Here is a 15,311-nt window from a genome sequence, read left to right as displayed (position 1 = left end):
CAACAGACAAACAGGGAACACCGGAATAAATACCCAGGGACTAATGGGGAAAACGGGTGACACCTGGAGGTGGGTGGAGACGATCACAAAGACACGTGAAACAGATCAGGGTGTGACACTTAATCCCCGGCACTCGGAAGAGAAAGAGACTGTGATATAGAGGCCAACATGCAGGCACCCCGATGAAACTGCGGCAATTAGTAAATAAACCGCCTCTACCCTCTGTTTTACTGGTGAATGTACAATCACTGGAGAACAAACTGGACAGACTCTGTTTGAAACTATCCTATCAGCGGGCCCTAAAGAACTGTAATATCCTATGTTTCTCTGAAACTTGGCTAAACAAGGACATGGATAATATACAGCGAGCTGGTTTTTCTATGCATCGGCAGGACAGAAAGGCAGCGTTGGGTAAGCTAAAAGGGGGTTGGTGTGTGTCTCTTTGTTAAGAAAAGCTGGTGTGCGATTTATAATATTAAGGAAGTCTCAAGGTTTTGCCCGTCTGAGTTAGAATACCTAATGATAACATGCAGACCATACTATTAACCAAGAGTTTCCATCTATGTTTTTTGCAGCTGTCTATTTACCACCACAAACCAATGCTGGCACTAAGACCGCTCTCAACTATAATGAACACGATGGGAGACAGAGAGCTGGTTTCAAGTGCAACCCAGGTAACTGGGTCCAGGAGCAGGCAGAAGGTTCTACACAGGGGGTCCAAAGAGGCAACAGTACAGGCAGGGAAAAGGCTAGTAACGTCGTCCGGGAGATCAGGCAATAGGGTGCTAGCTTATCGGATTTTCTGTTAAGGTACAGGCAGGGAATAGGCAAAAAGGCGTCATTAGTGAGGCAGGCAAAAACTATCATACACGGGAGGAGTAAATTACAGGAAAAACAGAGCTCCGAATAGAAGTGTGTCACAAAACAAACAATACCCCTCATGATGGGGTGCAAAGAACTGAACTAAATAGTGTGTGATAATGACATACAGGTGATCAGAATTCAGGTGATTGGGATCTGGAGAGTGAGCTGCGTTCAGGGGATCTACGTGTTTGGGAGTGTGAGTTGGAAGCAGACGTTACATCAACGAGCTGTATAGGGCCTTAAGAAAACAAGACAATGCTCCTCCAGAGCTGGCGCCCACAGTAGCTGGTGATTTTACTGCAGGAAAACTGAAATCTACCTAATGCAACTAGAGGCGACAAAATTCTAAATCGCCTTTACTCCACACACAAAGAGGCATACAAAGCTCTCCCTTGCCCTCCATACGGAAGTCGTCCGATGAAGTGGATGCTAAGCTACAGGACTGTTTCGCTAGCACAGACTGGAATATGTTCCGGGACTCATCCGATGGCATTGAGAAGTTTACCAGATCAGTCACCGGCTTCATTAATGTGCCCACGGTGACTGTACGTACATGTCCCAACCAGAAGCCATGGATTACAGGCACTGAGCTAACGGCTAGAGCTTTCAATGAGCGGGACACTAACCTGGACACTTATAAGAAATCCTGCTACGCCCTCTGACGAACCATCAAACATGCAAAGCATCAATACAGGACTAAGATCGAATCCACATCCAACGCTTGTCTCAAGTTTTGAGGGAGAGGGCAAAATCTTTGAAATTGCTGCATGATGCGTTTATATTTTTTTCAGTGCAAATGCCTTCTTTGCTCACATCGAGGCTATTAACACTGAACCATGCGTGAGAGCAGCATCTGTTCCGGATGATCCCGCTACCCGTCGCCAATGTGAGTAAGACCTTTAAACAGGTACTGCTTGGTATTCGACCGCAAAACGCCACAAAGTGTTGTATGGTCCAGTACTTCACTGGGGCCGAGCTCCCTGCCATCCAGGACCTTTATACCAGGCGGTGTCAGAGGAAGGCCCTGAAACTTGTCAAAGACTAAAGCCACTCAAGTCTCTGCTACCGCACAACAAGTTGTACAAATGAACCAAGACGGGAACCAACAGAACCTCCAACAGGACTCCCAAGCCATAGTCCGGGAAGTTATTTGGTTAACTATTTGTATTGACCTTTTTTGCACTAACTACTGTTTACTATCGGTCACTTTATTCCTAGTTATATGTACTGTACATACAGTCAACTCCAACCTAAGTGTATGTAAACTTCCAACTTCAACTGTATCTACCTCAATTACCTCGTATCCCTGCACATCAACTCAGTACTGGTACCCGTGTATATAGCCAAGTTATCGTTACTCATTTTGTATCTATTACTTTTATTATTATGTTTTAGTTTTCTATTATCTCTCTATTTTCTTTCTCTCTGTATTGTTGGGATTGTCCCATAAGTACGCATTTCACTGTTAGTCCACACCTGTTGCTTACGAAGCATGTGACGAACACGATGTCACGCCCTGACCTTAGATATCCTTTTAATTCTCTATTAGGTTAGGTCAGAGTGTGACTAGGGTGGGCAATCTATGTTTTCTATTTCTTTGTTGGCCGGGTATGGTTCCCAATCAGAGGCAGCAGTCTATCGTTGTCTCTGATTGGGAATCATACTTAGGCAGCCTTTTCCACCTGTAGTTTGTGGGATCTTGTTTTTGGTACTGGGCTGTTTAACCCTACTAGACGTTACGTTTCGTTTTGTATTTGTTGTTTTTTCGGTGTTCATTTAATAAATGTAAATGTACATCTACCACGCTGCACCTTGGTCTGATCCTTCCATCGACGAACGTAACACACGATTTTATTTAATTTGACTTTCGGCAGGCATCGTGTAGCCTAGTTGCATAGAAACTAGGAAGGCTACCAATGTTATTCTAGGCCTTAAGTGGCACTTTTGCACTTTTTTATCTGAAAAATTATACTCACCAGCACTCACATTCATTTGATGTCAAGAGGTCAGCAGATCTGGAACATGTATTGAAAGCAGTGGCAAATTAATGTAAGAGGTTAAACTAGTTGATTAACACTGTTTGAATAAACTAAAGGCTTCATTCAAATCCACATTCAAATGTTGTCATTGTAAATAAATCAATTTTAAACTAAATGCTTAGGCCTAAATCACAAGCGTAACACCTTTAGACCGCTGGCTGGTGATAATAATGTAATGACTTGGCAATGTAAACATTGCCGATTTATAAAATAAATGTTTGATGCAATAGCATACTAATCAGCTACAAATGTATTATTATTTTAGACCTGGACACAGAACTTCCTACACAGTTAATCTCTTTCCATAACATGTTGAGGCCAGCAATTGAGGAGAACAAGAGGCTCAATTAAAGATGTTACAGGACTGCCCAGTTTCCCTGATGTTGCTATGGCAATCAAGCTGTTTTCACCATCCCTGTAACTGTCACTTCTGCAGAGAGATTGTTTTCTAAACTAAAACTCATAAATTACTACCTAAGAAGCATTAGACTCTCGGGCAGATATTCGCTTTTGAACACCTGAGTAAGCTCCACTCTTTGCACTGATGCCGTTGTAGCCTTGACCATGGCATTTGTTCGCTGATATCCCTCATACTTTAAGTCACATTCCTGAATCCCAAGAAACAAACACTTAGCTTCCTAGTATATATGGAAATGAAAAAGGTTTATAATTGACTTTTTGGAGGGTTACTGTCAAAAGGATTTATTACATTTTAAAGAAATTGACAACGATGACAGGCGCATGAGCCCCCAGATCTCGTGGGCCGACCTCCGACTTGTGGGGGATGCGGCGAGTGTCCAATACGGCAGTGGCCTCAATGAGTTTGTATTTTAGAATGTATCCGGCTTTAATATTGGCAATGCAGTTGTTACGGCTGTTGATCTCTCTCTGACATTTCCCACTCGTCTCAGTGTGTTTTGCTTTTGTCTCGTTCATTTTTAATGAATTGTTTTAGGTGCAGACGTGAGGGTAGCAAATCAAGGGGACATTTAGCACTGGTTAGACGGGTGACTATTGAGCCGATAAACCAAAGTAATGAAAACAGGGTTCCAATCTCACTGCCCTCCGCAGGACGTTTGTCTTCTTCCTTCAAGACAGAATGAGGTTGTGGCATTGTCAGAATGAAGTTGAGGCCGCAATTCAATCAATTGCCACATCTTCTCAAGTATAGGTGATGTTTCATTTCAATATCCAATGAAAATGTCCATGGGAGGCACAGTTTGTGGGGTTTGTCAGTTGTAACAATTTTAGCACCTCAAATATGGCATAAACATTCAGTGAACTTGCAGTACTGTTTTTCTCTGTGAGCAATTTATTGAATAGGGGCCTTGTATTTATAGCAGCTGTCTCTGGTGTTAATTATAAATTGCATTGAATCATGGCCATTGGGTGTTTTGTTTGTGCTTCTGTTGACAGTAGGAGAGAAATATAACATTACATATGATTTGCTAGATACAAAAAACCTTTGGTGAAATAATTGCAACATTTGCGATGATGTCATACATTTAGAGTGGCTGGTGTGGAAAGCTTGAACCTAGAATGACTTATCGTCACTGGCATTACAGCTAGGTCAGGGTAGGGCATACATTATATTCAATCATTCTTTTTCTCACATCAAGGCCCATAAATAGGGAAGAACTGACATAGCCAAATGGCTCCCTCAGACACGGTTACTATACAAACAATGTGGTTGTGCTGACATCATAGCACTTTGGTTATATGAGGTCCATTAGGCCCCGACCACACTGTCCAAATCCTTGGCCAGTAAATGGGGACACACTTACGTAATGGGATAACCCATAGACCCACACAACCTCAGGCTTGGCACAGCGGTGGAGAACAAGAAAAAATGAGTCACTCTTTAGTCAGTGCCTAGGTGGCACAGTGAAGTGCCTAGTCTCGACCACACTGTTCATTATGTCTGGAGATAATTGTGAGGTAATCATGTGTTTTCAGACATTAGTATGTGAACGCAGGTTAAGTTGTGGTACATTTCAGACAGAGGATAAAGCTGGAGCAGACGTGACTCCGTAGCAGGATTTGCCCTGTGTTTCAAAGCGTTGTCAGTCGTCACGTCATCACGGGCCCTATGTTAAATTGCCCTCATTCAACTTCTGATGAGGGATATATGTTTTGGGATTTCTGTCTTGTCTGAAGTCATTCCCTTATGCTTACAGTTGCAAAACTTGAAATGTAACTGTGTGTGTGTGTGTGGTTTACCTTGCATATGCTGCAGACAAACCAAGGAGGTGGTAGCCTCTGTTCCTACGCAGAGAGATTATTTTCAAACTATAAACATAGTCTCCATACAAACAATACTGCAGAACCCACTCTCTGATTATAATGGTTATCATTTTGTATAATTGTATATCTGGATTGCATATATTATGTTATTTTTGTGGTACATGTGGGTTGTCTACCTACAGTCTGTCAAAGTGACAGCTGTAAACATACTTTTTGGCCCTGTTTTGAAAGAGTAGTGTAACCATATCCCAAGTTCTATGTTGCAGTTTAAATTGTCAGTTTAAAATGTGGATAGCCATAGTTAGTTATGGGCAAGTTGTCAGAAAGACACTTTAATAGCATTTCTGTTTTAATTGATTTGGAAAGATTGTGGATGTACAGTTCTCCAAGTTGGCACCCCCTCCATCAAGCAAACTGAACACAACTGAACCCTCTTTAGCTCAACAGTGTGTGTTTACACTGTGGCTGGGGAACCCCTCTACTGGACACCGGAGGAACAGCTAATGTTCTGGCCCAGTCGACCAATCACAGGCAGTAGGTGGTGTTGAATAGCCACTATGGTATGTAAATGATATCGAAGGCTCCACGAACAACAGATTAGATACAGAAAAAATACTGTTATGGAGTATTTCATCTGCCATTACCTGTCACTACTAAATTATCTATTTATAACCCATAAAGTAGGATACAGAGCTGTTAACCTGTGTGCTAAATTGTTCGAATAGATCCTTTCAAATACATATTCACCTTTAACTTTCTTCCCCAAATGGCATTGTCCTTCTTTAGAAATCAGTTTGTCTGCCCCGTGTTGACTGTTAGCCAACAATACATTGCAATTAAGATGCTAATGTCGTCATGAATAATTGTTTTTAAAACAGAAAAATTACAAAATCCATTAAAAACATTTTGAAAACGGAAATGCATCGGGCTGAATGGAAACGGGACATCCTGCCTCACATAAAAAAACACGAATCAAGAAATTGAAGTGTAGATATAATGGTTTCAATTCCGAGAGTTTGTCGAGAGAGGCAACCCCTCGCTGTGAAAAGACAATCTTCCTAGCAGGGTGCCACCATCCACAATGCACTCTGTATGATGGGAGGAAATGAGCTCACTTAATAAAGCTTGTTTTATGATGACAAACTTTCACAAAGCAAATGGTAATGTAATCATCCTTTTGCAAAGAGATGTGTTGTTGATACACTATATCTGACAGATTAAATTAACCCATTTAGGCATCTAAATGGCTCTTTTTTTCAATGCGTTCTGGCGATATTTACAGTGCATTCGTAAAGCATTCAGACCCCTTTACTTTTTCCACATTTTGTTACATTACAGCCACATTCTAAAATGGATTAAATAAAAACATTTCCTCATCAATCTACTCACAATACCTCACAATGACAAAGCAAAAACAGGTTTTTAGAAATGGTTAGAAATGTATAAAGAATATAAAAAACTGAAATATCACATTTACATAAGTATTCAGACCCTTTGCTATAAGACTCGAAATTGAGCTTAGGTGCATTTCCTTTAATCATCCTAGAGATGTTTCTACAACTTGATTAGAGTCCATCTGTAGTAAATTCAATTGATTTGACACGACTTGGAAAGGCACAAACCTGTCTATATAAGATCCCAGAGTTGACAGTGCATGTCAGAGCAAAAACAAAGCCATGAGGTCAAAGGAATCATCCGTAGAGCTCCGAGACAGGATTGTGTCGAGGCAACAGATCTGGTGAAGGGTACCAAAAAAGGTCTGCAGCATTGAAGGTCCCCAAAAACACAGTGGCCTCCATTCTTAAATGGAAGAAGTTTGGAACTACCAAGACAACGACACCGGCCTCGGGGGCGACCCGGAGGGCGAGGCGCAGGGCGATCCGGCCGGCAACGGTGAAATTCCCGCAGCAGTTCAGGATCCAAAACATCCGCCACCGGAACCCAGCACCTCTCCTCCGGACCATACCCCTCCCACTCCACGAGGTACTGAAGGCCCCCCGACCGACGCCTCGAAACCAGGATGGAACGAACGATGTACGCCGGGGCCCCCTCGATGTCCAAAGGGGGTGGAGGGAACTCCCGCACCTCAGATTCCTGGAGCGGACCAGCCACCACCGGCCTGAGGAGAGACACATGGAACGAGGGGTTAAAACGATAATCAGAGGGAAGCTGTAATCTGTAACATACCTCGTTCACCCTCCTCAGGACTTTGAAGGGCCCCACAAAACCACGGACCCAGCTTACGGCAGGGCAGGCAGAGTGGCAGGTTACGGGTCGAGAGCCAGACTGCGGTGACGGTCCGCGCTGATTCTCTGGCGACGCGCGGCTCGCTGGAGGTGTACACGGGCAGTCTCCCATGTCTCCTCCGCGCACCTAAACCAGTCGTAAACCGCAGGAGCTTCGGTCTGACCCTGATGCCACGGCTGGAACCGGCTTGAACCCCAATACGCACTGAAAGGGGGAGAGGTTAGTGGAGGAGTGGCGAAGCGAGTTATGTGCCATCTCGGCCCAGGGCACCAACACCTCCCACTCCCCTGGACGGTCCTGGCAATAAGACCGCAGAAACCTGCCCACATCCTGGTTGACTCTCTCTACCTGCCCGTTACTTGGGGTGAAAACCTGAGGTAAGGCTGATCGAGACCTCCAGACGTTCCATGAACGCCTTCCAAACTCTTGACGTGAACTGGGGACCCCGATCCGACACTATATCCTCAGGCACCCCGTAGTGCCGGAAGACGTGAATAAGCAGGGCTTCCGCAGTCTGTAGGGCCGTAGGGAGACCGGGCAGAGGGAGGAGACGACAGGACTTAGAAAAACGATCCACAACGACCATGATCGTAGTGTTTCCCTGTGAAAGAGGAAGATCTGTTAGGAAATCCACTGACAGATGTGACCAAGGTCGTTGTGGAACAGGATGTAACTTACCTCTGGGAAGGTGTCTCGGAGCCTAACACTGGGCACACACCGAGCAGGAGGAAACATAAACCCTCACGTCCTTTGCCAAGGTGGGCCACCAGTACTTCCCAGTCAGACAGCGCACAGTCCGACCGATCCCCGGATGACCAGAGGAGGGAGATGTGTGGGCCCAATAAATCAACTGGTCACGGAAAGCAGACGGAACGTACATACGCCCAATGGGACACTGGAGGGGAGCGACCTCTGTACGCAACGCCTGCTCAATGTCCGCATCCAGCTCCCACACGACCGGCACTACCAGGCAGGAGGCCGTGAGTATGGGAGTTTGATCCATGGGCCGCTCCTCTTTGTCATACAGCCGGGACAGTGCGTCTGCCTTCTTATTCTGGGAACCTGGTCTGTAGGATAGGGTAAACAAAAAACGGGTAAAGAACATGGCCCACCTTGCTTGACGAGGATTCAGTCTCCTCGCTGCCCGGATGTACTCCAGGTTGCGGTGGTCAGTCCAGATGAGGAAAGGGTGTTTAGCCCCCTCAAGCCAATGTCTCCATGCCTTCAATGCATTAACCACAGCCAACAACTCTCGGTCCCCCACATCATAGTTACGCTCCGCTGGGCTGAGCTTCTTCGAGAATAAAGCACAGGGGCGGAGTTTCAGTGGCGTACCCGAGCGCTGTGAGAGCACGGCTCTTATCCCAGCCTCGCACGCGTCCACCTCCACAATGAATGCCAAAGAGGTATCCGGATGGGCCAGCATGGGAGCCGAAGTAAACAGAGCTCTCAGCTTCCCAAAAGCCCTGTCCGCCTCAGCCGACCACTGCAACCGTACAGGACCCCCCTTCAGCAATGAGGTAATGGGAGCAGCAACCTGGCCAAAACCCCGGGTAAATCTCCGGTAGTAATTGGCCAACCCTAAAAAGCGCTGAACCTCCTTTACCGTGGTGGGAGTCGGCCAATTACGCACGGCTGCAATGCGGTCACTCTCCATCTCCCCCCCTGATGTGGAAATGCGATACCCTAGGAAGGAGACGGCCTGCTGAAGAACAGGCGCGTCTCAGCCTTGACATACAGGTCATGCTCCAACAGTCGTCCAAGTACCTTGCGCACCAAGGACACATGCTCGGCGCGTGTAGCGGAGTATATCAGAATGTCATCGATATACACCACTACACCTTGCCCGTGCAGGTCCCTGAAAATCGTATCTACGAAGGATTGGAAGACTGATGGAGCATTCATCAACCCGTACGGCATGACGAGGTACTCATAATGCCCTGTGGTGGTACTAAACTCTGTCTTCCAATCATCTCCCTCTCGGATACGCACCAGGTTATACGCACTCCAGTTTCGTGAAGAAGTGCGCCCCATGCATTGACTCAATCTCCGTGGCGATAAGAGGTAGCGGGTAACTGTACCTCACCGTGATTTGATTGAGACCTCTATAGTCAATGCACGGGCGTAAACCTCCATCCTTTTTCTTCACAAAAAAGAAACTCGAGGAGGTGGGTGAAGTAAAGGGCCGAATGTATCCCTGACGCAGGGATTCAGAGACATATGTATCCATAGCCACCATCTCCATTTGCGACAGGGGATACACGTGACTCCTGAGAAGTGCAGCGTCTGCCAGGAGATTTATCGCACAATCTACCCCTTCGATGAGGTGGTAATTGAGTCGCCTTCTTTTTACAGAAGGCGAGAGCCAAATCGGCATATTCTGGGGGAATGTGCACGGTGGAGACCTGGTCTGGACTTTCCACTGTGGTAGCACCAACGGCAACCCATACACACCTCCCTGAGCACTCTCGCGACCACCCCGTAAGAGCCCTCTGTTGCCAGGAAATAGTGGGGTTATGCAGAGCCAACCAGGGAAGGCCTGGTACCACAGGAAACGCAGGAGAGTCAATGAGGAGAGGCTGATTTTCTCCTCATGATCCCCCTGCATAACCATGGCCAAGAAGATGGTGGCCTCCCTGATTAGCCCGTACCCTAATGGTCGACTATTCAGAGCGTGAACCGGGAAGGGTCTAACTACAGGAAAAATGGGAATCCCTAAACTAATGGCTAACGCTCTGTCGATAAAATTCCCAGCTGCACCTGAATCGACGAGCGCCTTATGCTGGGAATGTGGAGAAAACTCAGGGAAACAAATAGGCACAAACAGTTGATCAACAGAGAACTCTGGATGAGTGTGGTGCGAACTCACCCGGGGTGACGCCAGAGTGCCCTGCCTGTTGCCTCGACTCCTAGAGGAACCAACACGGCACCGACCGGCAGTGTGTCCTCTGCGGCCACAGATGGTGCACAGATGGCTCCTCCTCCAGTCTCCCTATGAGCAGCCCCTTCTATCTCCACGGGCACCGGAGCGGGGGTGCTGGAAGATGGCACCGACAGAGCCCCCTCTGGACGTCCGCGGGTGACCAGCAGGTTATCCAACCGGATGGAAAAATCCAGCAGTTGGTCAAAGGAGATGGTGGCATCCCTGCAGGCCAGCTCACGTCGGACGTCCTCTCGTAGGCTGCATCGATAGTCGATGAGGGCCCTGTCGTTCCAGCCTGCTCCGGAGGCCAAGATCCGGAATTCCAGAGCGAATTCCTGGGCGCTCCTCGTCCCCTGCCTCAAATGGAAGAGCCTTTCCCCCGCCGCTCTACCTTCGGGTGGATGGTCGAAGACGGCCCGGAAGCGACGGGTGAACTCCGCGAAGTGGTCCAACGCCGCGTCCTCCTCTCTCCACACGGTGTTTGCCCACTCCAGCGCTCTTCCTGTGAGACAGGAAACGAGGACGGCCACTCTCTCCCTTCCTGAGGGAGCTGGATGCACAGTGGCCAGGTAGAGGTCCAGTTGTAACAGGAATCCCTGGAACTATGCTGCCGACACATCATACTCCCTGGGAAGGGAGAGATGCATCCCACTGGAATTCTCTCCGGACGGGACGGGTGGAGGCAACCCCGGGTTGTACTGGTCGAGGCGCTGGAGAGACTCCCTGTCTCTCCACGCGGTCCATGGTTTGAACAACGCGATCCATCATGGCACCAAGTTGACTTAACATTGCCAAATGTTCCTGGACGTGCTCCTCCACTCCTCTAACCGGGATACCTGCTCCTGCTGACTCCATGGTTTGGTGTGTAATTCTGTCAATGGTGTGTACGGGAGGCGAAGTCAGGTGCAGGAGAGCAGAGTGTAGTGAATAGGCGCACTTTAATTCCGTTCCAAAATAAACAGCACATAAAAATAATAACGTGCCAAAAAACACGGAACATGACAAAAGTAAAGCTCCCGACAATAATCCACAAACCAAAACAAACAATTACACACAAAGACATGATGGGAAACACAGGGCTAAATACATGTAGAACGATTAGGGAATGAAAACCATGTGTGTATGGGACAAAAAAAAATGTATATATGAAAAATGGAGCGGCGATGACTAGAAAGCCGGTGACGTTGATCGCCGAACACCGCCCGAACAAGGAGAGGAGCCGACTTCGGCGGAAGTCGTGATATCTTTAGATTGCAAGCCTCCCCCTTTTTCCTCCAAACATAACGATGGTCATTATGGCCAAACAGTTCTATTTTTGTTTCATCGGACCAGAGGACAATTCTCCAAAAGGTACGATCTTTGTCCCCATGTGCAGTTGCAAACCGTAGTCTGGCTTTTTTATGGCAGTTTTGGAGCAGTGGCTTCTTCCTTGCTGAGCGGCCTTTCAGGCTGTGTCGATATAGGACTCGTTTTACTGTGGATATAGATACTTTTGTACCTGTTTCCTCCAGCATCTTCACAAGGTCCTTTGCTGTTGTTCTGGGATTGATTTGCACTTTTCGCACCAAAGTACGTTAATCTCTAGGAGACAGAACTTGTCTCCTTCCTGAGCGGTATGATGGCTGCGTGGTCCCATGGTGTTTATACTTGCGTACTATTGTTTGTACAGATGAACGTGGTACCTTCAAGCGTTTGGAAATTGCTTCCAAGGATGAACCAGACTTGTGGAGGTCTACAATTTCTTGGCTGATTTCTTTTGATTTTCCCATGATGTCAAGCAAAGAGACACTGAGTTTGAAGGTAGGCCTTGAAATACATCCACAGGTACACCTCCAATTGACTGAAATGATGTCAATAAGCCTATCAGAAGCTTCTAAAGCCATGACATCATTTTCTGGAATTTTCCAGCTGTTTAATGGCACAGTCAACTTAGTATACTGTATGTAAACCTCTGACCCACTGGAATTGTGATACAGTGAATTATAAGTGAAATAATCTGTCTGTAAACAATTGTTGGAAAAATGACTTGTGTCATGTACAAAGTAGATGTCCGAACCAACTTGACCAAAACTATAGTTTGTTGACAAGAAATTTGTGGAGTGGTTGAAAAACGAGTTTTAATGACTCCAACCTAAGTGGATGTAAACTTCCGACTTCAACTGTATATAAGAGCAACTTGGAATGTTACAGAAGATGGTCAAGTTGTATTTAGATTTTGTTTTTTTGACAACTCTCCTCACATTATTGAAATCTCCCAGCTCCCTCACACAGAAAGGTTTAAATATGAAATACGCTATTCACAGTGGCCCTATTCACACCATACTCCAGACCCCAACAATGCTCATCCTAATGTTGATATATTTCTTAATTCCAGTCTTTTACTTTTAGAGTTGTGTGTATTGTTGTGAATTGTTAGATATTACTGCACTGTTGGAGCTAGGAATACAAGCATTTTGCTACACCCACAATAACATCTACTAAATATGTGTATGCAACCAATACAATTTGATTTAGTTTGTACAATGCATTTGAGACAATGGTTGTGTTACTACTGATATGTGTGTGATACAACAGATGCTACAATGCTTATTTTCTTATTTTTGTGCAGAAAACCTCTCACGACCATTGTGCCAAATGTGGTTGTACCGAGGTAATGTCAGGTTTAGGGGGCCAATGTCCACCAATATGAACTGCCTCTGCCTATGACACACAACCTATTAGCACAGTTAGAGAAATGGGATGAAGGGAGTGTAATAATGAAGAAGAGAAGAGGTCTGTCTGATGGGTCACTGGCACTTTTTATCATTGAGCACTTTGGGACCTCTGCTGTCTATCTTTTTTTTCTGGCCTGAGAAGAGATATGTTGGCTATTGTTCCATTGCGGACCGTAGCAAGAATTCCAAGAGGACTGCATGACATGACTTGTCACATACAAATCAAAGCATATTGCTCTTTCCCGATTTCCTCCCCTGACAAAGACGTTAAGGGAACAATTTGACATTTTAAAGAGAACCATTTCTTACTGTGATGAGGAAGCTTATTCTAAAGCACCACATTGTATTGTGCCAGTGAGTGGGTGGACATTTGGATAATTACGTCTCCATAGGTAGCTGGGGTTTGAGTAGCTCAATGTTGGATCACACCGACTGCAAATGTCAATTCCAGCAGGTCCCTGCAGCTAAATTCATGGCCTTGCCTGAACTAGTCATTATTAATATTAGCTGGAAGAGTGCATTGTCAGAGTATGTTGTCAAATCGGCTTTGTAAAGATCACTTCAATCAATTATTTGTCAGCAATATTTGATGAGCCGAGCACAACCAGCAGCTGCCCTGCTTAAGTGTGAATCCTATGAAGAGTAGCACTGTAAACATGTAAACACAGAGTGGAGAACTGGAATTCACAGGGTTTACGTCATGTTTCTCAGTCTTTTCAACTCCCCTCAATTCACAGGAAGTCGACAAATATCAATTAATTTGCTCGTCTTGTTCTGATACATTTCCAGAACAAGACGTGCCTTTGAGCTGAGCCTTCTATCGGAGGTTATTCATTATAATATACGTTTGAAAGGTCCAATGTAGCTGTTTCTATCTCAATATCAACTCATTTCAGCCAGGCCAAAACTCCATTATCCAAAACAGTTTGAAATTTCAGGTGTTCTTGTCATGTTCGTCATATAGAGGAGACCAAGGCGCAGCGTGATTATAATACATCTTCCTTATAATAAAGAAAAACCACGAAGAACACTAAACAAACTAACAAAATAACAAAACGAACATGATGCTAATAATAACGAGTGCAGACATGCAACATCACATAGACAATAACCCACAAACCAAACTGGAAAATGGCAACTTAAATAGGATCCCCAATCAGAGACAACGATAAACAGCTGCCTCTGATTGGGAACCAATTCAGGCCACCATAGACCTACATATGCCTAGACTACACACACACACCTAGACATACAAAAACCCTAGACAATACAAAACAATCATACCCACCCTCGTCACACCCTGACCTGACCAAAATAATACAGAAAACATAGAATACTAAGGTCAGGGTGTGACAGTTCTTTTCAAACAGCTCTTACACTAAAAGCGCATTATCATAATTTTCTCAATTTCACAGTATTATTTCAACCTCATAATGTGGAAATATATATAAAACACCGGCAAATTGTGTTTTTGAGTGCACTGGGCCTTTAAGCTTGTGTAACATTGTATCCTTAAAACCTTTGAACGCTGCAATGTCAGGTTCACCTCTAAGCATCGAAGACGGAAATCGCCTTTTCTTTAAAAGTACAGAAGAAGGTGAATAGTGAAGGAGTGTTTGCAATGCTTAGAAAAAGGTTGAAAGACAGATCAGTGGCAAAACCAAGGTCTTGTCTTTATGCAGTAGGTAAGCAATTCTAACTCAGTCAGCCAACATCTTTCATACTTCTACTCTCCCAAATACACATTCAAACGTTAACTTAAAACCATGTGTTCGAAGACTGATGAGCAATCGATCAAGAATGACACACAGTCTCTGCATACCTGAGGCAACTTATTCAGAGTTTTGTACAATGTGTGTATTTATGCCTCATTTGCATCTTTGCCACCTAGATGGAGTCTATGATCTGCCTCAGGGTGTTTTAATTCATTCAAATTTTATACTCCCACTTTCAAAGGGAAAACAATTTGGTGTCTGGCCCCCTTTAGCTTCCCTAACTTGATATTTAGCCCTCATTTTTGCTAAGTAAACAACCTGAACAATGGATAATCAGAAATTGGGATGATGGTGAGAGAGGCAGATGCTCCTCTGCATTGCAGATATTGCCGCCTCTGCTTCGAATCAATTGGAAATTAGCGCCGTTTCACAGCAGCTGCTGTTGTGCATTTATTTATTTTGCTGGAGTGTTCCCTCTTTTTTGTTGTTGCTCTGAACATAGTTGCTGCATGGAGCCTCAGAGGCCTTTCAAAAAGAAAGGAGAAGGTTATGTCTGCGTTCAATT

The sequence above is a fragment of the Salvelinus alpinus genome, chromosome 31 (genome assembly GCF_045679555.1).
Source record: "Salvelinus alpinus chromosome 31, SLU_Salpinus.1, whole genome shotgun sequence".
In the NCBI taxonomy this organism is placed as follows: Eukaryota; Metazoa; Chordata; class Actinopteri; order Salmoniformes; family Salmonidae; genus Salvelinus; species Salvelinus alpinus.
Note: the sequence above shows the minus strand (reverse complement) of the source record.